Source organism: Anabrus simplex, chromosome 1 (genome assembly GCF_040414725.1).
Source record: "Anabrus simplex isolate iqAnaSimp1 chromosome 1, ASM4041472v1, whole genome shotgun sequence".
Classification (NCBI taxonomy): Eukaryota; Metazoa; Arthropoda; class Insecta; order Orthoptera; family Tettigoniidae; genus Anabrus; species Anabrus simplex.
In genome coordinates this window covers 1,308,057,441-1,308,085,252 of record NC_090265.1, presented here as the reverse complement: position 1 = coordinate 1,308,085,252, position 27,812 = coordinate 1,308,057,441, and positions in this window count along the sequence as shown.

Here is a 27,812-nt window from a genome sequence, read left to right as displayed (position 1 = left end):
TGTTCTTCCTGTCCATTATTTTCCTTAGGACTGGTCATGCTTCCCAGGGATATGTACTCCATCAGAACAACTTCCACTGTGTTCATATTCCTGTACGTGTTGTGCAATTTCGTTGTTCTAGGAGTAAATTGGTAGACTCGATTTGCACGCGAGTACCGGGAACGAAATTAAATACTACGCATAAAGTTATAAAATGTCAAGGATATACGGTATCGCGTATAGACGAAACGGTTACGATCATGATGGCAGTGCATATCACAAAATAGAGTTCAAATTGTTAACGCTAACACTACATAAAAATTTACAAATGAACAGACGCTTCCAGAAAGCTGACGCAATCAATCTAGAACCAAGCCACGCCGTATAATATTGAGAATTATAAAGAAGTAAAGAAATAAGAACGTAGAGACATTTATACGAGAAAACTACGTATAAATACAACGTTATTAAAATATATTCGCGTCAAATTTGTATGATACAGCAAAAGTTGAATAAGCCAACCGCTAAGAAGAGGGCAAAGGCTAGGCCTTGTCTCAGAGAAGAGAAATTTGATCTAACGTAACAGTTATAAAGATCAATTCATTTAGCAATTGTAGTGTATATAAGAAATTAAGGCTACAATAGACATTTAGGAGGTCTGCGTAATTTAAGAAAAGATTATATTAAACGTGTCTATTAATGACATAATAACGTTAGAAGGATGCATTTGCTGGCAGGACCTAGTGTTTGCAGTGCAGTATGTCTTCTGGTATGGGCTAGAGCAAGTTTTTTACTTTCATTGATCTGTCTCTGTCTTATCCTTGGCTTTGACAAATAAGAATGTGACTGAGGCATGAGTGATGCTATTAATGCCATTCCTTGTGCAGCCAGTCCCTGCTATGATTGGTGTAAAAACGTTGCTCATAGGGTCAGTTTGTGCATCCATTTTAGTGGGTTGGCAGACTGATATGTAATAGCAATTTCTGGCTTGGTGAGGAAAGCAACGGGAAACTACCTCACTCCTCATTTCCCTAGTACGCCTCTTCAGTGATGCCTAGGCCATCTATGACAGCTGATGGCAGAGCTGTTGAGGATCCAACCACCCTTAGGGCTGAAGACTGAACATACATATAATGTTAGAAGGCTTTGACTACCATATAATGTTTCAGCTGATGTCATCTGTGTATTTGATTTTTCTAATTGCGCAAGATAAGCTCGCCATGAGTCTCTAAGGAGAAGATGGGCCGACTGTCCGGGGTCAATCCAGAGAAGATGACGGCAGCATAGAGCGATATTCCCGGCAACGTCTCGATGGCTATCGGTTAAACACGGAGACTAACCACAGCTGCTGATGGCGAACCAGGAACAATATGATCCCGATGGCTAAAGGAAAAATATAAAGTTCGTAGAGAATTCAAGAAGATTGCTATGTATGTATTGTATATTGCTTGCATTTGATGAATAGATAATAGGGCGATTGTGTCTTCGAAATGAATCAACTTGCATTAGTTTCTCGTGAGTAACCTAATAATTTGTCGACAATATCATGAAAATAGTCATTCTTCATAAGAAGTTAGACCATCTTTGGTTAGGGGAAGTGACATAAATATATGACAGTGTTATTTCAATGATATAAAAAAACATATCGGAACATGCCATGGTGTATATGAAGTGTTTAGGAATAGAGTACTGTAGGATTTTAGATGAAAGGTAGGATATCAATTTAATATGTACAGGTTATATGTTGGCATGAATAATTGAAATGAAGTTAGATATGGATACGAAGGCAAATGGAAGATATTTTGATGTTGTATATGAACTTTGTGATCCGATGATATATTTGATTAAGAATGAAGTTATTTACGCGTTGATATAAGTTATATGAGATGAGTATTTGACATAATTGGAAGATATATGTTGTGAAATGGGAAGATAGAAATATGAGACGACGTTATATGAGAATGATAATGAAGAAATTGAAATAATATGTTGCTACGATGGTATAATAAATGTGAATGAAATATTTGAAGAGAATGTAGATAATATTAACGCGAGCTCGGATCATTGTATTTATTAAGTAGTAACAATGTTTCTTTGTTTGGGAATCCATATCATACATTAATGACAATAAGACGTGATACTTATATAATAGTGCGGCAGGAATACATAATCGAAATGAGTCCTGATGTGGAGAATTAATTCACATATTCTGAAATATAAATTATGGCAGGTGTTGATAGTTATTGGTAGATAATGCTACTTATTACCAGTAATTTCACTTGAATAAGAGTCACTTGATATCGTTAACCATGGTACTCCCTAATATTTAGTTCAGTCGCATAAGGTCATATATTGAATTTTTAATATACTGTAGTTGAGAATTTGTTTGGTTATTTATGGTGTACACTTTATTTAAGTTGGAGACTAAGTTGACACTTGATGGAATAGCAATTAATAATATAATAAATAATATAATAATTTCATGTGTCTATTTCTACCCGAGTGCAGCCCTTGTAACGCAGACCCCCCCGTTAAGGGTGGGCGGCATCTGCCGTGTTATTGCGGTGGAGGATAGTGTTATGTGTGGTGTGTGAGTTGCAGGTATGTTGGGGACATCACAAACACCCAGCCCCGGGCCATTGGAACTAACCAATGAATGTTAAAATCCCGACCCGACCGGGAATCGAACCCGGCACCCTCTGAACCAAAGGCCAGTACGCAGAACATTCAGCCAACGAGTCGGAAATTATCTTAAATGAATGTTAGCCTATGTTTGCTACGCAGATATGAAACCAATCTTTTTCCTTGAGCTAATTTTTTTGAAACGACGTATATATGTGAAGGAAAGTAACTGACCTAAGAAATAAAAGTCTAATTACAACTAGAATGATAAGTAATATATAGTGATATGATTAACTGCTTAACTTAACCAAATTTTTAACCACGATAAGTTGCAATTATTCCATTGTTTTCTTTTAATTATGAAATGTAATGTGAAAAAACGAACATTAGTTCATTTCAATAAGAAATTATTGTAACAAGTAACGGATATAACAATGATATGTCAATGATTGATCACTTAATATCAAATTAATTAATTTTCCTATCTTCAATTCATTTATTTTACATTCTTCTACCATCCATCACATTTTGTCAATAAATCATAGTAATTAAGATATAGTGAGGCGTTATTCACAGCTTGCTGGAATACTGTACAACTTAGAACTAAGATATAGCTTAATCTACTATTTCCGATTTTGAAGCGATACGTTAGGTGGAGACGTCAATCAATAGTTATAATATATCGACGAGATATTTGATTACGTATCGGCGTCTTCTTAAATTCACGTAAAAATATAACTTCGATAATTACCCTGGGATAAGGGCCGGCTGGAGTTTTCTTAATGCGCACGGCGCAGTGTGTATAAAGGGAAATGAACCTTATACACAGTATACTGTAGGGGTGCGTAAGTATTTCATGCAAACTGACATCCCTACAGTTCTCTATGGTAAGTCTTAATTTCCTTTTCACGTAACCATAGGAAAATGAATATAGTCTAACGAAAACTGTTCATATGGACTGCATGTCCACAAGTGGCTAGAAAGCGTGACCTGGCTTAAGGAACGTAACGGATAGGAATGAATAGAATATTGTGATATACGAGGTATTGCTCACGCAGCAACAATTTATTGTTTCCAGAAATGTAAAAATATACCTGTAATATGATCGAATTAATCGGTTATGCCACGTGATCTGTAATGATAGAAACCGAAATGAACGCCGGAAACCATGACTAGAAATTTAGGCATGGATATAACATTTCGAGGTGGAAGTATCCTAGAGTATAACTATACTTCTAGTGAGTGTGGTGTATGTTGTATTTGTGGCTGAGACGGCGATGAGCCGATCTCCAGTGGTATCTGTGTTTCGATAGAGTATTGGTTATCCACCATTCTCACGGGGACGAATTGTTCATTCGCACGTACTACGTCGCATCGCAGCGCAGCTATTATTCACTCACGAAGTATTCCATAAGTGGTTTCCTGACATATGAATACTCACTACAAATACGTTTCGAAACGTTCTTCGATGATTGAAGTCTACTGGAACACTTGGAAGTGTACCTCTTGTCAGGGATCCTCCTAGAACGCCTGCTCCAAATGGAGAGGCTGCTCTAGACTCCGTTCGGAATAATCCATATATTAGTACCCGGGCGCTTGCACGACGGACCATCATCAGTCGGTCGTCTGTTATGCGAATCTTGCATATCAATACATTTCACCTCTACCACCTGCAGTTATATCAACAGCTCCACAGACGTGATTTAGATGTTACCGTAACATTTTGTCAATGGGTATAACGCAGTGTGACCAGTGATGAAGCCTTTTTGTCAAGAGTCCATTTTTCAGACGGATAACAATTTCACAACAGTGGCACTTAATCGCAACGATATTCACTATTGAAGCACGGTAAACTAGCAATGAGCAAGACAGGGCGCATTTTACGTGCAGTGGAGAGTAAATGCCTGGTATGGGATCTACTGTCACTACCTAATCCGACCTTATATCTCCGACGGCCGTCTAACGAGAGCACGCTGTCTTCATTTTCTTAGAAATGAATTACTACAGTTAATCGAGAATGTGTCACTGTTCGACCGAACACGAATGTGGTTTCAACGGAACAGGGCCCTCTTCCTGGCCCGCCAGATCACCCAATCTTATGCCGCTTCACTTCTTCCTGTGGGGTCTCTTAAACCAGGTAATCTATGCACAGGAGGCTAAGAATCCTGGTCATCTTCGCTAAAGATCACCGAGACATGCTAAGCTGATTTACCGCATGTGTCACAACGAGCAAGCATGTCTTTACAAGATCTTGTTGAAATCTTTATAAAGGAAAGTGATCAACATTTCGAATACTTACTTGCTGAATATGGTAGTGTACCCTGCTTCCTATCTGCCTTTTATCTACAGACCATCGTGTCGTAGTTCAGATTGTTTAGGTGGCATCTGTTAAAACTTTCCCTTTCAGTACCAAATAAAAATTCACACATTGGAACATTTAGGTAGATGACGATATCTCATCCACTAAAAACGGAATAAAGTGAAAGTATAATAGTAACAGCCTGGAAAGTGAACCTGTATCCTGAGAGATTGGCTCCGCAGCAGAAACGATGCGTGATTTAGTGATTCTGGCTACCGAAAGCCGTGGCGTATGACTAGCACGGATCTGTTCATAATACGAATAGATATTTCCTGTCCAAATGTAAGGTAATTTCGCAGATGCGATCGTTTAAAATATGCTTTATAGTTTACGTTATTAAAATAACATTGGCTCTAATGATTCCATCTTTATTCGAGCAGAGCTGTAGTAAGGAAATATACGTTATTAGCCTGACTGGTTAGTTTGGTTATGTATCTCAAAAAAGTAGAAAGGAGTATGAGGTCCACACACTATAATCATAAATATACATATTCCGTACATATATGTTCTTAAAATAATCTAATGAAGTTCACGCTACAGCTTTTGGAATTGAGTGCTGTCTTAAATGTCTTCACTGTGGCTTCTTTTGCTTTCTCTCCTCATAACAATTGAATGTAAAGAACCATAAGAGTAACTAATGTGATTTGATACCGTACTAAATTTGTAGGCTGTAGATAAACTGTGGCTAGAACATCTTTAATGCGCTGCTGTGGTCAAGTAACTTGATTTATCACCAGCGGTGAGTGTATGGCGAGTCTAATGATGTAGGCTACTTTTAGTAAGTCTTCTACAAACATCTCCTAATTTCTAATGACAAAGTGTACAAATCCGTCCCTGCATTAAATAGATAGATAATTTATTTATCCTGGCAAAGTTAGAGACAGCTGTCCCTGTCTTACACTTAAGCAGTATCAAAATAAGATTGATAACTGATTACATATTACTTAAAAGTAACCTCTCATAAATTTAGACTATTTAGAACAACAGTTCTATAGCTAGAAATATAGCTAACATTAACCTGTATATTAAAATTACAAAAACAAAAGGGAAAGAGAACGTTAATACAGAAAAGGAGTACATTTTTTAGATATCCATACACAATAAAGTTGTAAAACATAAAGAGAACTACTAAACAAAATAGAAATATCTATGAAATATAACTCCTGTCCTGAAAGCTAAGAAAGTTCAAGGGAAGGATAAATTAGACAGGAGGGAGAGGATTTAAAATGGAGGAGCGCGAGGAGGCACGACAGCGATTATGTCTAGCTACCTTGCTATTTGTACCTATCCATCAGATATTTTGCCAATGCACTTTTACATTTCTAGGACGCCGATATCGCTCTGACGTCTTGAGGCCGGTTGTTCCATTCACAAATTGCAGTGACTGTGAAGGAAGTTCCATATGCCATTAAGTGACTTTTTTTGCCATTTGCTTTACGTCGCACCGACACAGATATGTCTTATGACGACGATGGGATGGGAAAGGCCTAGGAATAGGAAGGAAGCGGTCGTAGCCTTAATTAAGGTACAGCCACAGCATTTGCCTGGAGTGAAAATGGGAAACCACGGAAAATCATCTTCAGTGCTGCCGACAGTGGGGTTCGAACCCACTATCTCCCGATTACTGGATAGTGGCCGCACTTAAGCGACCCATTAAGTACCACGAATATTTTAAAAATCATTCAATCTCTGGTACGGTTCAATTAGCAAAAATGCCCCCTACCGTCTTACCCCAAGGAGTAACAACGAGCTGTTTCCAGATAATAATACTAAGTGAAGACGGAAATGTAAGTGACTGAAAGATGTACTCCGATGGAAGATATGAAAGATTATTCAATTTAAATGCCTTTCAGGGTCACGCACTAGTCACCTTAGGCTATGGTTCATGTAATTTCGTAACAGCCAATATATCACTGCCCTTAAAACCCAAAACTATAAGAGGATCCAAAATCGACCGAGGCCTCGTGGTCAAATAGTGTCCTCAATGTTATGATATTGCAATCATAAATGTCTTGAACAGTAACTGTAAGACTACATGAAAATATATTTAAGAGGAGGACAGTGTCTTGTTGGGATTGGGTGAAAATAAGTGTCATGGAAAGGGGCAGAAGTGATTGAGGAAGGAGCTTCAGTTGTTCTGAAGTGGAGGTGCAAACTGCAATAATGGTGTAGGTTTAATTGTGAGTGTGATTATTGGATCCAAACATTTAGAAAGTTTCTTCCGTGGCGAGTTCTGCAGGATGAACTGTTGAACAGTGGATGTTTGTTCGTTAATGGTTTATGCACTAAGATCTGGAATCTTAATGAACGTAACGCATGACATACGGTGATCTTCGGAGTTTAAGATGCTGTTGTTTGGACGAGCACATAGAGAACTCCACTTTGTCGTGTTTACTAACACTTCAGAGCTTACTGGTGGAAATTCACTCAATTTTTCAGAACAATCCATTGGTGTGATAGATTCATGACTTGATCCGGTTGAGGACGGCAAAATAACGATCCTGTGGCATCCCAGCCATGTTCAAATAGCGGGAAATTTATTTGCAGATCAGGTTGTGAAACTCGATCTCTTGGTGTGTCCTGGGTTATCTCCTCTCAACTACACCGAGCTATCCTGGCCACTTAGGAGTAAGAGTGGCTACATAATTCTAATTTTTCAGAAGCTGAGGGCATTAAAGGAAACCTACGTTATCTGCTCTTCACCAAAGGAGGCAGTATTTTTTAATGCATTTTGAGATGATCAACGCACTGTTATTTCGCAAGAAGAGAAAACCTCCATCCTAACCTAGTACGTAACTCTCGAGTAGAATTCACCGTGTTCCACAACCTAACCGAATGCATGGTTCTCTCTGCCTTAATTTCAATCTTAGCCGATGGCCTCAATTGTAATTTTGTTTTCGACCTTCAGCAATGTAATGCAATAATGATGTTATTGCCGTCAAAGTGTCCGGCTCCATGGCTAAATGCTTAGCGTGCTGGCCTTTGTTCACAGGAGTCCCGGGTTCGAATCCCGGCAGGGTCAAGAATTTTAAGCTTAATTGCTTAATTTCGCTGGCACGGGGGCTGGGTGTAGGTGTCGTCTTCATCATCATTTCATCATGACGACGCGCAGGTCGCCAAATCAAAGGACCTGCATTTGGCGAGCCGAACTTTTCGTGGGACATTCCCGGTACTAAAATCCATACGCCATTTCATTTCATTTACCGTCCGGCTCCATGACTAAATGGTTAGAGTGCTGCCCTTCGGTCACAGAGGTCCCGGGTTTGATTCCCGGCAGGGTCGGAAATGTTAACCATAATTGGTTAATTTTGCTGGCATGAGAGCTGTGTCGTCTTCATCATCATTTCACCCTTATCACGACGCGCAGGTCGCCTACGGGAGCCAAATGAAAAGGCCTGCATCTGGCTAACCGAACTTATCCTCTGAAACTCCCGGCACTAAAAGCCATATGCCATTTCAATTTTTCATTTCATTTACCGCCAAAGTTTGGCTTCTTGGATAGCCAAGATAACCCGATTTTTATTTAAGGGATTGTCAATATGTGTAGTTATTCTAAAAGCATGGAAAATCAATTTTAACGACATTAAATTATGCTGTGAGTAATGAATTGCAATTATTCACAATTTCCCCTTGTTCTCTGCTTATTCACATGTTCCCTAGTATGTTATTTGGTTTGGTGTCGCCTTTAGTGACCTTCATAAAAAAAAATTATTGTTCTCGTTCTTGTTCTGTTGATTTGATTTGAACAGTTCGTGAATGATTGGTGATTGACCTGCCTATAAGTGTTATGTGGGACAAGTTGTGATCGTAGCAATCAACTGAAAATTCACATTGAATTGATTTTTATCACTTTTATTTAATCCTGTCTCCTTTAGTGGCATTCGATACCTCATTACATTGGGTTTCATACCGTTTTGCATGATTTATGTACATATTCTACGTTCTTATGGTATTTGATCTTGTTAATTTAAGCGTTGGCATGATATCAATGACCTCAGCTTCTTAATCTCCCCTCATTATCTAATAATGTATTAGGTTATTGAATAGAGTTCCATATTGTGAATTATTTGTTTAAATATTTAACCGAAATTTAATTAATTTCAAGTAAGTAAAAGATCTTTAATTTTCAGTTTCCTAACCAACTTCTGTACTTATCTCTAACTTTAATTTTCACCCTAACCAATTTCCTGCCGTATTTCTTTCAAAGCTTTATTACATTTATTTTATCCTGATTATTTTTTGTTAGTTATCAAAAATATATTACTACAAATTAATTGATCCCTACCTTTCATCACTTCCATTTATTTGTTGGTTGTGATACCATACACGTAGTGTGATTGATTATTTCTGGGTGTTACATTTTATTTTCTTGTGAGCTAACTTCTTTTCTTCATACTGCATTAACGTAACGGGTGGTTTTGTTTATTTATGGAATTTGTGTTTGGTGCCAGCGATTAATTGATTAATTAATTTATAAGTTGTGTGCCGTTACAGTTTTCATTGAATATTATCACCATATCATTAAATCGGGATATAGCCCAGTGGACTACGCGCAACCATAAGACTTTTGCTCGACTGTGCCGAGTTCTTTACTGTCTCCTGTTGTATCTTAGGGAATAGACAGGCTAAGCACTGGGGTTCGAATATCAGATTGACTGAATTATAAATCAATAAACTGACACCAATATAAATCAATACACTGACATCCAGTTCTACTTACTCTAATTTATTAGGAATCAGAACTAGAATATGCCACTCACAAATTAACATTTAACAAAACTTCTAACTTCTCGATTATTCTCTGCAAGATATTTCTTCCTCAGAACTGACTAAGATATTCTGTTCGTTATTCTCTGAATCTCTCTTTATGGAACACACATTTATATTCTTCTTATAAACCTAAAAGCCTTTCCTTTGTCTTTGACTCTCTTAACCAGTAGATACTTAGCTCGGTTGTTGAAGGCTTCTTTCTTCTTGCTCCTCTCTTGACTCTTGCTTGAGGGCTTCCTTAGACTCTTCTCTGCTGCGCACGGGACTCGAACATGGAACTCTTCCTCTGACTGACGAGATCATTCACGGCAAACACTGCCGCTTAAAGTCTTACCGTACTTCTGACTAGGCAGTAAAATTCCAAATAAACACGCCCGTTGAATGAGGTTACAGTCCCTTGAGGGTCTCTTTGTTACTTTCAACGTACTGTACGGATACTCTACCCTGTGAGCCGACTGACCGACGTTACGGACTCCTATTAACCTCTTGCTTGTCCCTTCACTCGCAACTTTACTAGCCTCTTACTAGTCTCTTCTAGCCTGCGCGGCACAACTGCTGACTAGTTTTATTCTCCTTCTCAAAGTTCTAGAGCAATTCCCTTGCCTTCCCGAAAGATGACACAATTCGCTTACAAGACTAGTTTGCTGAGTCCTCACTGGTTCAGTCTAAACAGGCCAAGTGCAAGATTCAAGTCCCAGTACGCATTTACCTAACTTCTATTGCGTTATGTAACCATGTGTACGTGACCACAGTCAGTACATATCCAAGAATTCATAACTGAGCGGAGCTCTTCTAAAATTTTCCAAGCAATAGTTAGTTAGTAAACACACATACATTGCACATGCTTGCCTCACTACTGGGAGCTGTCTCCATCAAATACTTCTCTGAAGTTTTATTGCCAATACACTCAAATGAATTTTATTATTATTATTATTATTATTATTATTATTATTATTATTATTATTATTATTATTATTATTACTATTTTCTCTATCACTAAAATCAATGTATCACTTTACTGGGGATTTATGTTCAGTTACATTAGCTTCCCTTATTATATATGAGATTGAAAACCCCATAAAGTTCTCGGATCTTTACCCTGGAGTTCCCTGATCGAATACCATTCGATCCGTTCACTTATCTTAAGCGGAAGGGCGCGTTGCGAGTTCTGGTCTCTCGACACTCCTGCCTGTCGTTTACAGTACTGATCGGTCTCAGGCCTTCATGTAGTCCAACACTTCGTCTATCAGTTGGTCTTATCAATGGTCTTTTCTCACAGCGTTACTGGCCGTCTATATGTACCCATTCATGTGATATATAACTATGTGTATTCAACACAGAACATTCCTTTTAGATTCACCAACATCATCAAAATTTCTAGGGCTTTCCGCCATTGTCAAACATAGTAGCTACAAAATGATTATCAACAGTATGGGAACATTTTGACTGATATGGCCCTGTAATAATACTCAGCATGGCTTAGCTGTGCTCATACGGCTGCACGGCTGAAAGCAGTGGAGACTACAGCCTTAACTCACTCCCGAGTACATGCAGCTCTCTCTGTATGAATGATGTACTGATGATGGCTTCTCCCGGGTAAAATATTCCGGAGGCAAACTAGTCCCCCATTCGGATCTCCGAGTGGGCTCTACACGAGAGGGGGCGATCATCAGGAAGATGAATACTGATATTCTGCGAGTCGGAGCGTGGAATGTTAAAAGTTTGAATCATTGTGGTAGATTAGAGAATCTGAAAAGGAGATGGATAGACTAAAGTTAGATGTAGTTGGTATAAGTGAAGTACGTTGGCAGGAAGAACAGGATTTTTGGTCAGGCGACAACCGAATTATCAACACAAAATCAAAGAGAGGAAATGCAGGAGTTGGTTTGATAATGAATAAGAAAATAGGGCAGCGGGTAAGCTACTACGGCCAGCATAGTGAAAGGATTATTGTTGTCAAGATAGAAACCAAACCAATGCTCACTACAATAGTGCAGGCCTATATGCCTACTAGTTGAGCAGATGATGAGTAGTTCGGAAGAATGTATAAAGATATAGAAGTTTTAATACAATATGTAAAAGGTGGCGAAAATCTAATAGTGATGGGAGACTGGAATGCAGTGGTAAGGCAATGAATAGAAAGTTATGCATTAGGAGAATTCGTATTGGGACAAAGGAATGAAAGAGGAATACGGCCGGTTGAATTCTGCACCAATCACAATTTAGTCCTTGCTAATACTTAGTTCAAAGACTACAAACGACGACTGTATACATGGACGAGACCTGGAGACACTTGAAGGTATCAAATAGACTTCATTATGATTACGCAGAGATTCAGAAATCAGGTGTTCGACTGCAATGCTTTCAGAGGAGCAGACGTGCACTCTGATCACAAATTGTTGGTCATGAATGCCATTTAAAATGTTAAGAAGGGAAGGAATCCAGTGAGATGTAATCTAGACAAGTTGAAGGAAAATAGTGTGAAGGGTTCTTTCAATGAACATGTTGCACAAGGACTAAATGGAAAGGCTGAAGGAAACACAGTAGAAGTAGAATTGACAGTCATGAATAATGAGGTCAGTGGAGCACAAGGAAGGAAAGATCAACTAAGAATCAATGGATAACTCCAGAGATATTATGCCTGGTCGATGACCTACGAAAATACAAGAATGCAAAAATGAAGAGGGCAGAAAATAATACAAGCGATTAAAAAATGAAGTAGATAGGAAGTGCAGAGCAGCTAAGGAAAACTGGCTGAAGGAGAAGTGCAAGGATGTCGAAGGTTGTGTGGTTCTAGGAAAGGTAGAAGCTGCATAGAGGAAAATCAAGGAAACCTTTGGAGAAAGGATAACTAGGTGTATGAATATTAAGAGCTCAGATGGAAAACCACTTCTAGAGAAAGAAGACAAGGTATAAAGATGGCAGGTATATACCCAACAGTCGTATCAAACTAAGGACGTAGATGATATGGTCATGGAAAAGAACAGGCTGTTGATGCTGATGAAAAGTGTGACCCAATTTTGAGGTCAGATTCGACAGAGCTTTGAAAGACCTTAATAGGAGCGAGTCACGTGGAATTGATGGCATTCCCTGTGAATTACTGACTGCTTCAGGAGAAGCCAGCATGGAGATGTTATTCCATTTAGTGTGCAAGATGTATGAGACAGGAGAAGTGCTATCCGATTTTCGGCAGAATGTTGTTATACCTATTCCCAAGAAAGCCAGTCTTGACATGTGTGAAGACTACCGCACCATTAGTTTAGTATCTCACGCCTGCAAATTTCTAACACGTGATATTTACGGAATAATGAAATGAAGTGAAATGGCGTATGGCTTTTAGTGCCGGGAGTGTCCGAGGACATGTTCGGCTCGCCAGGTGCAGGTCTTTTGATTTGACCGACGTAGGCGACCTGCGCGTCGTGATGAGGATGGAATGATGATGAAGACGACATATACACCCAGACCCAGTGCCAGTGAAATTAACCACTGATGGTTTAAATTCCCGACCGCCGGGCTGAGTGGCTCAGACGGTTAAGGCGCTGGCCTTCTGACCCCAACTTGGCAGGTTCGATCCTGGCTCAGTCCGGTGGTATTTGAAGGTGCTCATATACGTCAGACTCGTGTCGGTAGATCGACTGGCACGTAAAAGAACTCCTGCGGGACTCAATTCCGGCACCTCGGCGTCTCCGAAAACCGTAAAAGAGTAGTTAGTGGGACGTAAAGCAAATAATATTATTATAAATTCCAGACCCTGCCGGGAATCGAACCCGGGACCCTTGTCACCAAAGGCCAGCACTCTAACCATTTAGCCATGGAGCAGTCCTACGGAATAATGGAAATGCACGTTGAAACTGGGTTGGGAAGAGATCAGTTTGGCTTCATAAGAAATTTAGGAACACATGAAGCAATCCTGATTTTACGTCTGATCTTAGAGAATCGAAAGCCCACATGCATGGCATTCGTTGATCTAGAAAAGGCATTTGATAATGTTGATTGCACCAAGCTATTTGAGATTTTGAAGGTGATCGAGATCAGGTACCGAGAAAAAAGAATTATATACAATCTGTATAAAAATCAATCTGCAGTGATAAGAATCGAGGGCTATGAAAAAGAAACAGCAGTCCACAGAGGGGTTAGGCAAGGCTGAAGTCAGTCCCCCATCCTTTACAATGTTTATATATAATAGGCAGTAAAGGAAATTAAAGAACAATTTGGAAAGTGAATCACATTACAATAGAGGCAATCAGAGCCCTGAGATTTGCCGATGATATTGTTATTTTATTTGAGACTGCAATAGATCTGGAGAAGTTGCTGAATGGTATGGGCAGAGTCTTGGGTGAGGAGTACAAGATGAAAACTAAGTATATCCAAAACAAGTGTAATGGAGTGCAGTCGTACAAAGTCAGGTGGTGCAGAAAATATTAGATTAGGGAATACTACTTGGGTAGTAAAATAACTAACGAATGTAGAAGTAAGGAGGACATAAAATGTAGGCCAGCACAAGCAAGGAAAGTCTTTCTTAAGAAAAACATTTGCTCATTTCGAATATCGATATAGGAATTAGAAAAATATTTTTGAAGACATTAGTTTGGAGCGTGGTAATGTATAGAAGTGTAATGTGGACAATAACTCGCTCAGAAAGGAAGATATTAGAAGCTTTTGAAATGTGGTTTTACAGAAGAATGACGAAGGTGAGATGGATAGATCGAATCACGAATGAAGGGATATTGAATCGAATTGGTGAGAGGAGATCGTTTTGGCTAAAATTCAATGTTAGGACACATCTTAAGACACTCAGGACTTGTGCAGTTGGTTTATGAGGGAGTTTAGGTGGTAATAACGGTAGGGGTAGACCTAGATATGAATATGACAAACAGATTAGAGTAGATGTAGATGCAGCAGTTAAGTAGAAATGAAAATGTTAGCACAGGATAGGGTGGCATGGAGGATTGCATCAAACCAGTCTACGAACTGATAACTCAAACAACAATGGGAGCATTAACGAGGTTATTTTCAAAATTTCCTCGCTCTTCATCCAATTATTTCCCTACACACCGACAACTTTAATAAGAAGGAGATATATTGGGAGTGGAACCATGACCACTCAAAAGAATTAGTATTGGAAACAGTAAAGTGAAGGGTGGTGCCTTTATTCCATCCCGATGCTGTAGATCTCATTCCGATAAGCTTTAATGGATATTGCTTCCCAGCGAGGTCTGTGCCTTCGTAACCAGTGGCAATTTAACCTTCTGAATACCGTGTCATTCAACCAGAGTGATTTGCTTCTGAAGTAAATATTCTACCTTGTTGAAATGATTACATTACCATAGAATATATATGTCATAGTATCATTTTTATTAAATTACATCAAGGATGTCAGTGCAGGTGTATGAAGAGTAATATATTCAACCTAAATATTATATTGATCATATTCATAGTCATTTATATTTTCACTCAAAGGTAAAAAATTAGAAGGGCACAGCTGGTTGGCGCCTTTCTCAAGTAGGACTTACAATGGGTAATTCTAAATGAAAAGCGATGCTTAATGGAAATGGTCAACTGATGAACGTTTTTATTAGGATAGACTGCAGATGTCATCTGATAATAGATAAGCAAGAAAATATTAACTATTTGGTAATTATACAGTATACACCAACGAAATAATATTACAGGAAACAAGTAAGTAAAATAATTATTAATCGAGACTCGTGAACTTATTTTACTTAAATGAAATCATAAAATTAATGTTATAAATCCATATATTTGATCGAGTTCGAATTATATTTTACAGCGTGCTCCATTATCGAAACTCTGACGCTGGTTTTTAGGTGTTGTCGATTATTTAATCATAAGTATGATGAAGGAAATAATCGGATACCGATGGATTGTACAGACTGCTTGCTCTATTGTTAGAAGAAAGTTCGCGCCATGGACATTATTAGAGCGTCTTAAGAATCTTTCCTTCAACGCACCAACATCTGTAAGAGGATGAACTCCGTTATAGACCCACTTCTGCTGCAAATAAATTTTCAGCAAGAGTTAAAGGGTACGAGGGACACCACACGATTAAACCATCCTTTATGTACGAAATTGAAGAATAGATTATTAACAACAATATATGGCGGAAGAAAAGTTTGGGAGAAGGAAATGCTAAGAAAATTATTTGGAAATAAATGATGAACTGGATATAACTTATGGTGAATAACCTAAGGTAAACGATCTTCATAAGGAAATGAGAAATCTGCATTTGGAAACATTAAAATACTTGACACATCGTGAAAACGAATCTTGCATTTTTCAGAATGGACACCTTTTTTTTTTTGTTGCTATTTTGCCTTACGTCACACGGACACAGATAGGTCTTATGGCGACGATGGGACAGGAAAGGCCTAGGAATGGGAAGGAAGCGTCCGTGGCCTTAATTAAGGTACAGCCCCAGCATTTGTCTGGTGTGAAAATGGGAAACCACGGAAAATCATCTTCAGGGCTGCCGACAGTGTGGTTCGAACCTACCATCCCCCGAATACTGGATACTGGCCGCACTTAAGCGACTGCAGCTATCGAGCTCGGTGAATGGACAGTATTAAACAACTGAATTACTACCAGGAAAGGAATTTCATGTACCCAATGGACTATTGTCTTTAAGAGGAAATGTTAAATTATGGCAGTCCAAAGCGTTCCCGGCGGAAGCCAAGAAAGTAATTGGCGTCAGTGCAGCAAGGTACGAGGTTTTGCTCATGTTCTTGCTTTCTGCCCGAAAGGGGAACGGTTGAGAAATAACAGACACCACACGATCAAACCATCCTTTATGTACGAAATTGAAGAACAGATTGTTAACAACAATATATGGCGTAAGAAAAGCTTGGGAGAGGGAAATACTAAGAAAAATATCTGAAAATAAATGACGAACTGGATATAATGAAGTTAAGGCGTTGCACGAATAAAATGTTTAGTCGACCGTATTAACGTGAGTAATTAAAGGTGTGTGGATTCCAAAGTAAGTTTTATCACGATGTCCACGTGGTAGAATAGTGAGAAATAACCTACCTAATGGGTGGTTGGAGGATTACTGCACGTCTGAGAGCTACAAGTGTGACGTAAGGAAGAAAGGATTTAATATATGAGATGGTAAAGGAGGAGTTCTGATTAAGGTTATTGCCACACCGTGAAAACGTATCTTGCATTTTTTCAGAATAAAAACCATTTAAAAAGAGGAAAATAATTTAAACTTCCGAATATAATATTGCCATATAAAGGAAATGTTAAGTTAGAGCACTCCGAAGAGTTCCCGGCAGAAGCCAAGAAATTAATAGCCGCCAATGCCGCCATTATTAAGCTTGTTAATGCGTTGGTCCTTGTTGGCTGTAAATCTACTGAACTTACCGAGGGCAGTCTGGAACGGTTTGTTATTAACGTTCCTGTTCACGGTTACTGTGTTGAGCCCTTCGTCTTCAGCATAGGTGGAGAAAATATAGTATATAAGTTCACTACTCTTTACACATTTTTTCTCTTTCTTTTTTTTCAGAAAGGCCAACACTGTAGTTGCCGTAATAGGGCTCTTAATATGAACAATCAACGTACAACAGTTAAAATAACGTTTGTGTTCTGAACACCGCCCATACACATACTCTATAAGAAAAATACTCGTTGCGCTGCTATAGAAGGCTTAAGCAGGGAGCACACTGCATCCGCTCCGCTCGGTTCAGTTCAGTTCGGTTTCCCTCGTATCCGTTCGTATCAGTTCGTCTGCCGCACATAGCTTCCGTCTCTATCCAGTCAGTGAACCCGGCTTGTAACAGCGTGTGTGGCAATGTCGAGCTCTTCGTCCGAAGACGGAGAAATTATAGCTATTGCATTAGCCTGCGAAGAAGAAGAGAGAAAAGAAAGAAGATTTTGGATACATGAAATAAATTTGAAACGGGAACAGTGTGGTGAATATAACCTTCTCTTCCCAGACTTGCTACGTGATGAGGACAAATTCTTTAAATATTTCAGAATGTCAAGCCTGAAGTTTTTTGAGTTGTTAAGTGTGCTGCCCCCTCCAAAAAATGGAATCAAATTTCAGAAAACCAATATCACCTGGTGAACGACTAGCAGTAACAATGAAGTAAGTAATATTTCCTTTCACATTTTATTTAAGATTACATGTAAGAAGAATAGCATAATAATAATAATAATAATAATAATAATAATAATAATAATAATAATAATAATAATAATAATAATAATAATAACAAAGATCAATGATAATTCAAAACAGTGTGTCGTCTGTGGGGGCAGTCAAATTTTTTAGCTCAAATTCTGTTAGAAGAGCATTAACTCTGGATTTAAATTCAATCTGTAATAGAGGATTGAACGATCTAACAGTTTCTTCCATGGCTTCAAAATACTTTTTTAAGGAATCCGCGGGCTTTCTGTCTAATTTTGAATATTTTACATTTAAAAAATTGTCCAGCACATCAGCTGCAGAGGTATTCGACCTCTTTCTACGCACAGAAGCCGTGGACGGAGTTGCTGCCTCACTGTCACTTTTCGTCGATTCACTTGAAACTATCTGTGATGCTTCAGCGTCTACCGATTCCTCTTCTTCCTCTGTTTCCTGGGTTTCAGCCGGCATGTTCGATTGCTGAGGTCTCTCAGAGAAAAAGGGGATGAGAAAACTCTTAGATTCTTGATGCTTCCACAGTTTCATACTTGTTGCAGCCTGACCACTTGTTTTCTGCTTTTTCATATGTTTTCTATAATTGTCTCGCAAAGAATTCCATTTTTTCTTGCACTCGACAGCTGAAATAAAAAAGAAAAGTATATATTGTAAGTGTCGGATTGTTAGCAATAGGCCTACATTGAGTTCGAACCTTTGAGCTTAAGGGCACACGTTTATATCTTAATTACAGGTTTCTTGGTTACGGAGATTCCTTTGCCAGCACTTCATTCAGCTATAGACTGGGCGAGTCAACAGTTCGGAAAATCGTATATGAGACCTGCAGAGTTATCTGGAATACCTTAACAGAGGACTTCATGCCAGTACCAACAAAAGAACACTGGCAAAATATTGAGGAAGGGTATGCATCTTTATGGCAATATCCAAATTGCATTGGTGCGATCGACGGCAAGCATGTAGTATTTGAGAAGCCGCCGAACACAGGCTCTTTTTTTAATTACAAGAAGCAATTTAGCATTGTGTTACTAGCTTTAGTGGATGCAGAATATAGGTTCATTACAGTTGATGTAGGAGCCTATGGGAGAAACAGTGACGGTGGCATTTTTCGGGCTTCCAACTTAGGAAGAAGACTGATAAACGAAACTCTAGATTTACCAGGGGAGAAACCATTGCCAGGAATGAATGCTCTGTTGCCCCATGTTATTGTTGGTGATGAAGCTTTTCCATTGTTACAAAATGTTATGCGACCATTTCCTGGTACTCAGCTGACAAACGATGAAAGAAAGCAAGTTTACAACTACAGGCACAGTCGTGCTAGGCGGGTGAGCGAAAATGCATTTGGAATACTTACGAAGAAATTCAGAATTTATTTGAAAAAATTCAAGATTTCCCCTGAGCATCTCGAAATAATTGTTATGGCCACAACTGTCTTGCATAACTACCTCAGGAATGATTCTTGTTCCTGGCAGTTAGGTGAACTGGAGAACAACGAAGTGCCTTTAGCAATTGAAAATTTATCAAGGATTGGTGGTAATAACGTGAGGAGAGCATTTGAAATTAGGGAAAAAATTGCAGATTACTTTGTTTCTCCTCAAGGAAGAGTACCATGGCAAGACAGAGCATTCAATCGTGGCGTCAACTGATATTGTTTCAGTGTTAAATGAGAAATAATCACACACACGATGGCTAAATTTGTGTGATTTTCCAATGTGTAATGGAACTGAAATTTACAATTGTTTTGTGTTAATATGTATTTAAATTATCTTCACAGTAAAACATAAGTTAATAAAAGCTTTTGTCTGTCGTAGTATTACTACTATTATTATTTAGCACAATAGCGTACACCCCTAGAAATATCTTGTTATCAAAGGAAATAACAAACATACCTGAAAAATTTACGACCTGGCTGATCATCTCCCACGCATTCCTTGTTTTTGCCATATCATGATAGCTGTTGTCACTCTGGTCGTAAAGAATAGGATGTCTTTTTACGACTTCAATCAGCAGTTCTTCGTTGATCGCACTCATTTTACTCAAATAACACACTTCACTAGACGCTCGCACGTTGGTCTACCTTCCGTCTTCCGTCAACTTTGCTTGTAAGGGCAAGCTCGACTGAGCGGATGGTGGGGGAGAAATGCTGAAGCGTGCGGAACTGAAGCAGTAGGCGGCTGGACATTTGTTTACACGTGAAGCAAATCTCCAAGGTCAACTGAACTGAACGGAACGGAAGCAGTGTGCTCCATGCTTTATGAACATCAAGTGTATACTTATTTTATTCTACTGCAAGTTTTATCCTCCATTAGTTCAAGTTACACATTTTTTTTGTTTTTGTTTTTGCTAGTTGCTTTACGTCGCACCGACACAGGTAGGTCTTATGGCGACGATGGGATAGGAAAGGCCTAGGCGTTGGAAGGAAGCGGCCGTGGCCTTAATTAAGGTACAGCCCCAGCATTTGCCTGGTGTGAAAATGGGAAACCACGGAAAACCATCTTCAGGGCTGCCGATAGTGGGATTCGAACCTACTATCTCCCGAATACTGGATACTGGCCGCACTTAAGCGACTGCAGCTATCGAGCTCGGTCAATTTGCTTATAATACATTAAATATTCACATTAATATTATTCTGATACGTTGTAAGGGCCAAAGTGAATAAATAGTGCAAATGAACGGAGGGGGAGAGATAGGAAGGGTGCCAACTACAACTATGTAAGTTTGGGTGAAAAATTTACTCATTCTTTCAGTACACTATGTTTAATATTCATTTTCCTTTAGACCTTCATCCAGAAAAATGAACACAAAGAACACAGTAATGATGGACTGCTTATCCATATGTGGCTGGGAGGTGTGATCAGTCTTAAGGAACATCTATATATATATATATATATATATACACAATAACTTGTCCTGACTGACTGACTGACTGACTGACTGACTCATCATCGCCGAGCCAAAACTACTGGACATAAAGAAATGGAATTTTGAGTATAGACACATATTAAGATGTAGGTGCTCGCTAAGAGAGGATTTTTGGATATTCCCTCGCTAAGGGGTGAAAAGGGGGTTGAAATTTTAAAATGAGTGTATCTGTATCTCAAAACTTTAAAAGTTCACAGATGTAAAAATTGGTATTTAGAATCTTCCTTAAAAATCAAGAAACAAGTATTTTTTTGTTTTCAGAAAATCTCAATAGGAGGGGTAGAAAACGGTGAAAAAGGGGTTGAATGCCTTTAATCAGGATACCGATTATTATATCTCAGAAACTGAAGATATTACAGACCTGAAAATTGGTACTTTTGATCTCTTTTAAAAAGAAAGAAACACGTATTTTTTGTTTTTTGAAAAATCCAATTTTTGCGAGGGTGAAAATTGGGGGGGGGTGAATTTTTAAAATGAGTGCATCTATATCTCAAAACTTTTAAAGTTTACAGATTTAAAAATTGGTATTTAGAATCGTCATTACAAAAAAGAAACACGTATTTATTTTTCAGAAAATCCCAATAGGAGGGGTGAAAAGGGGTGAAAATGGGTTGAATGCCTTTAATGAGGATACTTATATCTAAGAAACTGAAGATATCACAGACCTAAAAATTGGTGTTTGGGATCTCCTTTAAAAATAAAGAAACACGTATTTTTTTCTTTTTGGAACCAATTAATGGGAGGGTGAAAAGGGTGAATTTTTAAAATGAATGCATTTATATCTCAAAACCTTTAAAGTTTACAGATGTAAACATTGGTATTTAGAATGTTCATTAAAAATAAAGAAACGCGCATTTTTCTGTTTTCAGAAAATACTGATAGGAGGAGTGAAAAGGGGTTAAAATGGGTTGAATGCCTTTAATGAGGATACTTACAGTATATCTCAGAAACGGAAGATATTACAGACCTGAAAATTGGTACTTCTGATCTCCCTTAAAAATAAAGCAACACGTATTTTTTGTTTTTGGAAAATCCAATTAATGGGAGAGTGAAAAGGGGGGGTGAATTTTCTTTTTTTTTTTTTGATATGGGCTTTACGTCGCACCGACACAGATAGGTCTTATGGCGACGAGGGTGAATTTTCAAAATGAGTGGGTCCATATCTCAAAATATTTAAAGTTTATAGATGTAAACATTGATATTTAGAATCTCCTTTAAAAATATAGATACATGTATTTTTTTAGGAAAATCCAATTAATTGGGGGGTGAAAAGGGGGTGAATTTTTAAAATGAGTGTATCTATATCTCAAAACGTTTAAAGGTTATAGATGTAGAAATTGGTATTTAGAATCTCCTTTAAAATTAAAGAAACACGTATTTTTTGTTTTCGGAAAATTCCAATAGGAAGGGTGGTAAAGTGTGAAAATTGGTTTAATGCCTTTAATGAGGCTACTTATATTTCAGAACCTGAAGATTTTACAGACCAGACAGTTAGTACATGGAATCTCCTTTAAAAATAAATAACATGTAATTTTTGTTTTTGGAAAATCCAATTAATGGGGGAGGTTGAAAAGGGGGTGAATTTTTAAAATGAGTATATCTATATCTCAAAACTTTTAAAGTATATAGATGTAAAAATTGGTATTGAAAATCTCCTTTAAAAATAAAGAAACACGTATTTTTTGTTTTTTGAAAATCCCAATGGGAAGGGTGGAAAAGGATGAAAACGGCGTTGAATGCCTTTAATGAGGCTACTTATATTTCAGAACCTGAAGATATCACAGACCTGAAAACTGGTATTTGGGGTCTACTTTAAAAATAAAGAAGCAGGTATTTTTTCGTTTTTGGAAAATCCAAATAATGGGGGTGAAAAGGGGGTTGAAGTTTTAAAATGGGTGTGTCTACATCTTAAAACTTTAAAAGTTTACAGATGTAAATATTGGTATTTAGAACATCCTTTAAAAATAAAGGAACACGTATTTTTTGTTTTCTGTAAATCCCAAAAGGAGGGTTGTAAAAGGGTTGAATGCCTTTAATGAGTATACATACTCAGAAACTGTATATACTACAGAACTCAAAATTTGTACATGGGATCTCCTTTAAAAATAAAGAAACACGTACTTTTTGTTTTTGGAAAGTCCAATTAATGGCGGAGGAGTGACAAATTGGGGTGAATTTTTCGAAAGACTATATCTACAGAATATGTGAGAAACGTAAAATGTTACAGACTTAAAAAGTGGGTATTTGGAATTTCCTGTAAATGTAAAGAAGCATAGGTGATTTGTTTTTGAAAAATCCCCTTTAGGGGAAATAAAAAGGGGTGACATTTTAAAATGAGAATTTCTACAATATATATCAAAAAACTCAACATGTTACAGAGTGAAAATGGTATTTTTTATCTCTATTAAAAATAAAGAAACGTGTATATTTAGTTTTCGGAAATACCACTTGGGTGGAAGGGGGGTGGTAAAAGTGACTGAAAATGGTGTTGATTTCTTTTAATTAGGCTACTGATATCTCAAAAAGGAAGATGTTACAGGCGTGACATTTGATATTTGGAATCTGCTTTAAAAGTAAAGAAACACGTATTCTCGGAAAAAACCAATGAAGTGGCGGGAGGGAGGGTGAAAGAATTGAAAAATTAATTGACTTAATTTTATGAGAATACATACAGCTAATAAAAACTAAAGTAGTTACAGACGTGAAAATTGGTATTTGGATCTCCTTCAAAACAAAGAAAAACGCGTATTGGTGGAAACCATCTTGGGGGCCGGGAGTGAAAAGGAGTTGAATTCCTTTCATGAGGACACATAAATCAAAAACTGTTAGAGTTGTGACAACTGGTATTTAGAAGATCCTTTTCTATTAAAGAAACAAGTATTTTTTGCCGGAAAATTCACTTGGAGGGGGGGAGGGGTGAAAGGAAGTGAAAACAATATATTTTTTATGGGGATACTTATATCTCAAAACTGAAGGTAATAGACGTAAACATTGGTGTTTGGAATCTCCCTTAAACATAAAGAAGCACGTCTTCTTTTAATTTTTTGGGTCGGGGGGTAAATAAATTTAACGGCGGTGGTATGTAAAAGGAGCTGAGACCAATTGATTTTACTGTTCATCATGTACTTTTAAGGAGCCTCCGTTGCTCAGGCCTCAGCGTGCCGGCTTCTCACAGATGGGTTCCGTGGTTCAAATCCCGGTCACTCCATGTGACATTCGTGCTGGACAAAACGGAGGAGGGACAGGTTTTTCTCCAGATACTCCGATTTTCCCTGTCATCATCCATTCCAGCAACCCTGTCTAATATTTAAATTCATTTGTCATTCATCGATCATTGCCCCAGAGGAGTGCTTCGGCAGCCGACACAATTCCTATTGTCGCCGCTAGAGGAGGCTTTATTCATTCCATTCCTGACCCTGTCGAATGACTGGAAACAGGTTGTAGATTTTCGATGTACTTATTCTGACCATAAACCGATCATTTTTTATCTTTCCTGGGTTCATTTTCAACAGCCATTTTTTCCTTCGGAGAACGTTCTTAGATTACAGTAGATTCTCCCGGCATATAAATAAAAATTTAAACACATTTGAAATAAACGATGGGAATGAGATTGACCGTCAAATTGTTCACTTCTATAATAAGGTCAATAATGCACGGAAGTATGCCATTCGTATCGCCAGAAATCCCGCACACTTACCTACGCGCGACAATGGTGCTGGTCACATTGTCAACAATGACAATGGCAGCAGACGTAATTTACCGCCAAGTAGCGGTCATGCATCTTGCTGTGGGTTCCAGAACACCTAAATAATAATAATAATAATAATAATAATAATAATAATAATAATAATAATAATAATAATAATAATAATAATAATATTAATAATAATAATAATAATATTCTGGACCGTCGTCAAATGTGCGGACCACGCTGGAAACGGGTCCTGGCCGGGTAATGACTAAGAATGCAGTCCGGCCGCGGGTTTATTACCACCAAGGCACCCAAGACGACACCACGCCGGATCTCCTGAAGGATTTCATCCATATTAAAAATGCTTATAGGAAAAGATGGCAAATATTTAGGGACCCAACTGACCGGGTGGAATACCTGGACCTAGCCCGGAAAGTACGAAATCGATTGCTGGAAAGAAAGATTGAAAAATGGGAGGAAACTTGCCGTAATCTATTACAAAACGAGTCAGATCGCGAATTTTGGCGGGTTCTCGCAGAAAACGAGTCAGATCGCGAATTTCGGCGGATTATGTATCTAAAACAATAAGCATTCAATTATAAATTTCAGTATAATACCGTAGCGAAGCACGGGTATCTTCCTAGTTTTGGATATGAAGAGTATTGTCACATACGAGGTTTGGTTTCTTCTCCGACGATTTGATCGAATGCCATGACGAATAGCATTTCTCATCACAGCTCGCGGACGTTTCAGAAAATAATGTATTCTTATGTATTTTCCTCTGAAATCTCAATCGTCCATGTTCATCAGTATGAGTAATATTAATATAAGACTGATTCGGAAATACTCGTTGACCATTGATAATAATTTAAAATATTAGCATCAGTTGTCTGTAACAATGCATGTTTAATAAAATAAAGCAGCGAATGAAATATCTAGTTGTTAAATTACATGTCGCGGTCACCTAAATTAATATTTTCAAGCAAAAATTAAATTGTTTCCTTCTTTCATATATTGTGATTTACTCTATAGTCCCTGAAAATATATTGATTATATAACGAAGACTCCGTAATTATTAACCAGCAAAGTATGAACAGGGGTATTAAGCAAACATTTCTAAAGCTGTTAGTGCATGCACATCATTATCAGTAGAGAAAGATTCCGATGTTGGTATACAGAAAATAACAGTTCTTTTCTCGTTTAATTCGGACAAACGAGGATTTAATTCTTAGATGTTAAGATACTTCTTAAACAGACTACCTGCTAAAAGAGTGAAAACTAAATAAGAATCAACCACCGGAAATCCAATTATTGCGCTAATATGCAGTTGCTAAAAGCTTCTACTATTTTCTTTATTCCTTACAATTCATTTGTCACCAGTATTTAATTTAATTTGTCATAAACTGACTTGCATTTATTTCAAGTAAGGTTTATATATTATTATCATAGAATTTTTTCGTCACACTAAGTACTTTTACACCGGGGGAGTTGGCCGTGCGTTAGGAGCACGCAGCTGTGAGCTTGCTTTTGGGAGATAATGGGTTTGAATCCCAGTGTCAACAGCCCTCAAGATGGTTTTCCGTGGTTTTCCGTGGTTTCCCATTTTCACACCAGGCAAATGCTGGAGCTGTACCTAAGTTAAGGCCAGGCCGCTTCCTTCAACTCCTAGGCCTTTCCTATCCAGTCGTCGACATAAGAACTATCTGTGTCGGTGCGACGTAAAACAACTAGCAAAAAATACTACTTTTACGGTTTTCGGAGGCCGAAGGTTTGTCCCGCAGGTGCTCTTTTATCTACCAGTAAATCTAATGGCACGTACAGCCGGACTGAGCCAGAATTTAACCTGCCAAGTTGGCGTCAGAAGGCCAGAGCCTCAACTGTCTGAGCTACTCAGCCCTGCTCATTTGAAGTGGCAGAGATGAGTAAATCGTGGCTAATAACTATAAATCTTTTGTCCATTAGTACAGAATAATTATTTCGTTCGAATCTGGCATAGGAAAACACAATTGTACCCCAGTCAATGAATGTCGATTAATGATCCAAAAAAAAAAAAAAAAAAAGAAAACCAAACCAAACCCCATGGCACTACAGCCCTTGAAGGGCGTTGGCCTACCAAGCGACCGCTGCTCAGCCCGAAGGCTTGCAGATTACGAGGTGTCGTGTGGTCAGCACGACGAACCCTCTCGGCCGTTATTCTTGGCTTTCTAGACCGGCGTTTAATGATCCATAATTACAAAATAGCTATTGATCAGCCTGTATCTTCTAAATACCACAAATAACCGTGCGTCGTTCGGTTTATCAGAAGATCTTCAGATACAGCAAAATGGTCGATTATAAGCTTTGAGTTGATGGACAAAAACACGTAACTAGCGAATGCTTTATTGAGCTTCTACTGCCTTTATGAAGACTTTTACCTACAGTATAGATAAGTGTTGCTTGTTCCTCATTATAAAGACCTTAACTTCGCTGATAAACCTGATAAGCGATCTCTTTTAAGTTGTACGTAATTACAGGCGTGAAAAGATCGATAGTGTATTAACGGTATCAAGGGTGAACAAAGATGTTCAGAGATAATATGTTGTAAAATAGAATAGAGCACATCTGAAACAAACTCGAATCATTTGCATTGCAACTCATTGAACTAAAATTAAATGTGTTTTGCTCTGGAAGAAAGAAAATTATAAAATCAGAATGGGATCCATCTTATTTAAATCCCTCTCTTCTTATCCCTCCCTTTCTCCCAAGCCCTGGCAGGGTTGTGGGTGTGAATGTACTACACAAGTAGACTTTCCCCTTTTCCACTGCCCGAAGCACTTCCTGATACCTACCTAAGTATGTGGATTTATTTCCTGGTAGTGTAATTGTTTGTGTTAATATGGCTAAATCTGTTTAGGTGTAAACAAAATTACCCAGACGGGTAAGATATTCCACTCGGTTTGCAGTTGAACACGAGTTCATCTGACGTGCGGAACCGGACACTGACCATGCAAACAAGGAGTCGAACTGACTCCTCTTCTAAAATAAAATTCCTAAACGAGCTCGGTATTTTTAGTTTCCTGACTTTAAATTTATTGCACTTAATATTATTCTTGAGAAGGATCTGTATTATAAATCTGCTTAAAATTATTTAGTTAATAACTAACAATTTCATGGTTAAAATTAATGGTGACATGGGGATTTCCGAAATGGAGATTACAATATATTCAAAATATAACAGTACTTCGGCCAGAAATAGCATTCATTTATATTTTTGTAACGCAAATAAACTTATATAAATAATAATCCTAGATTGGTCGTTGTCGGAATTTGTA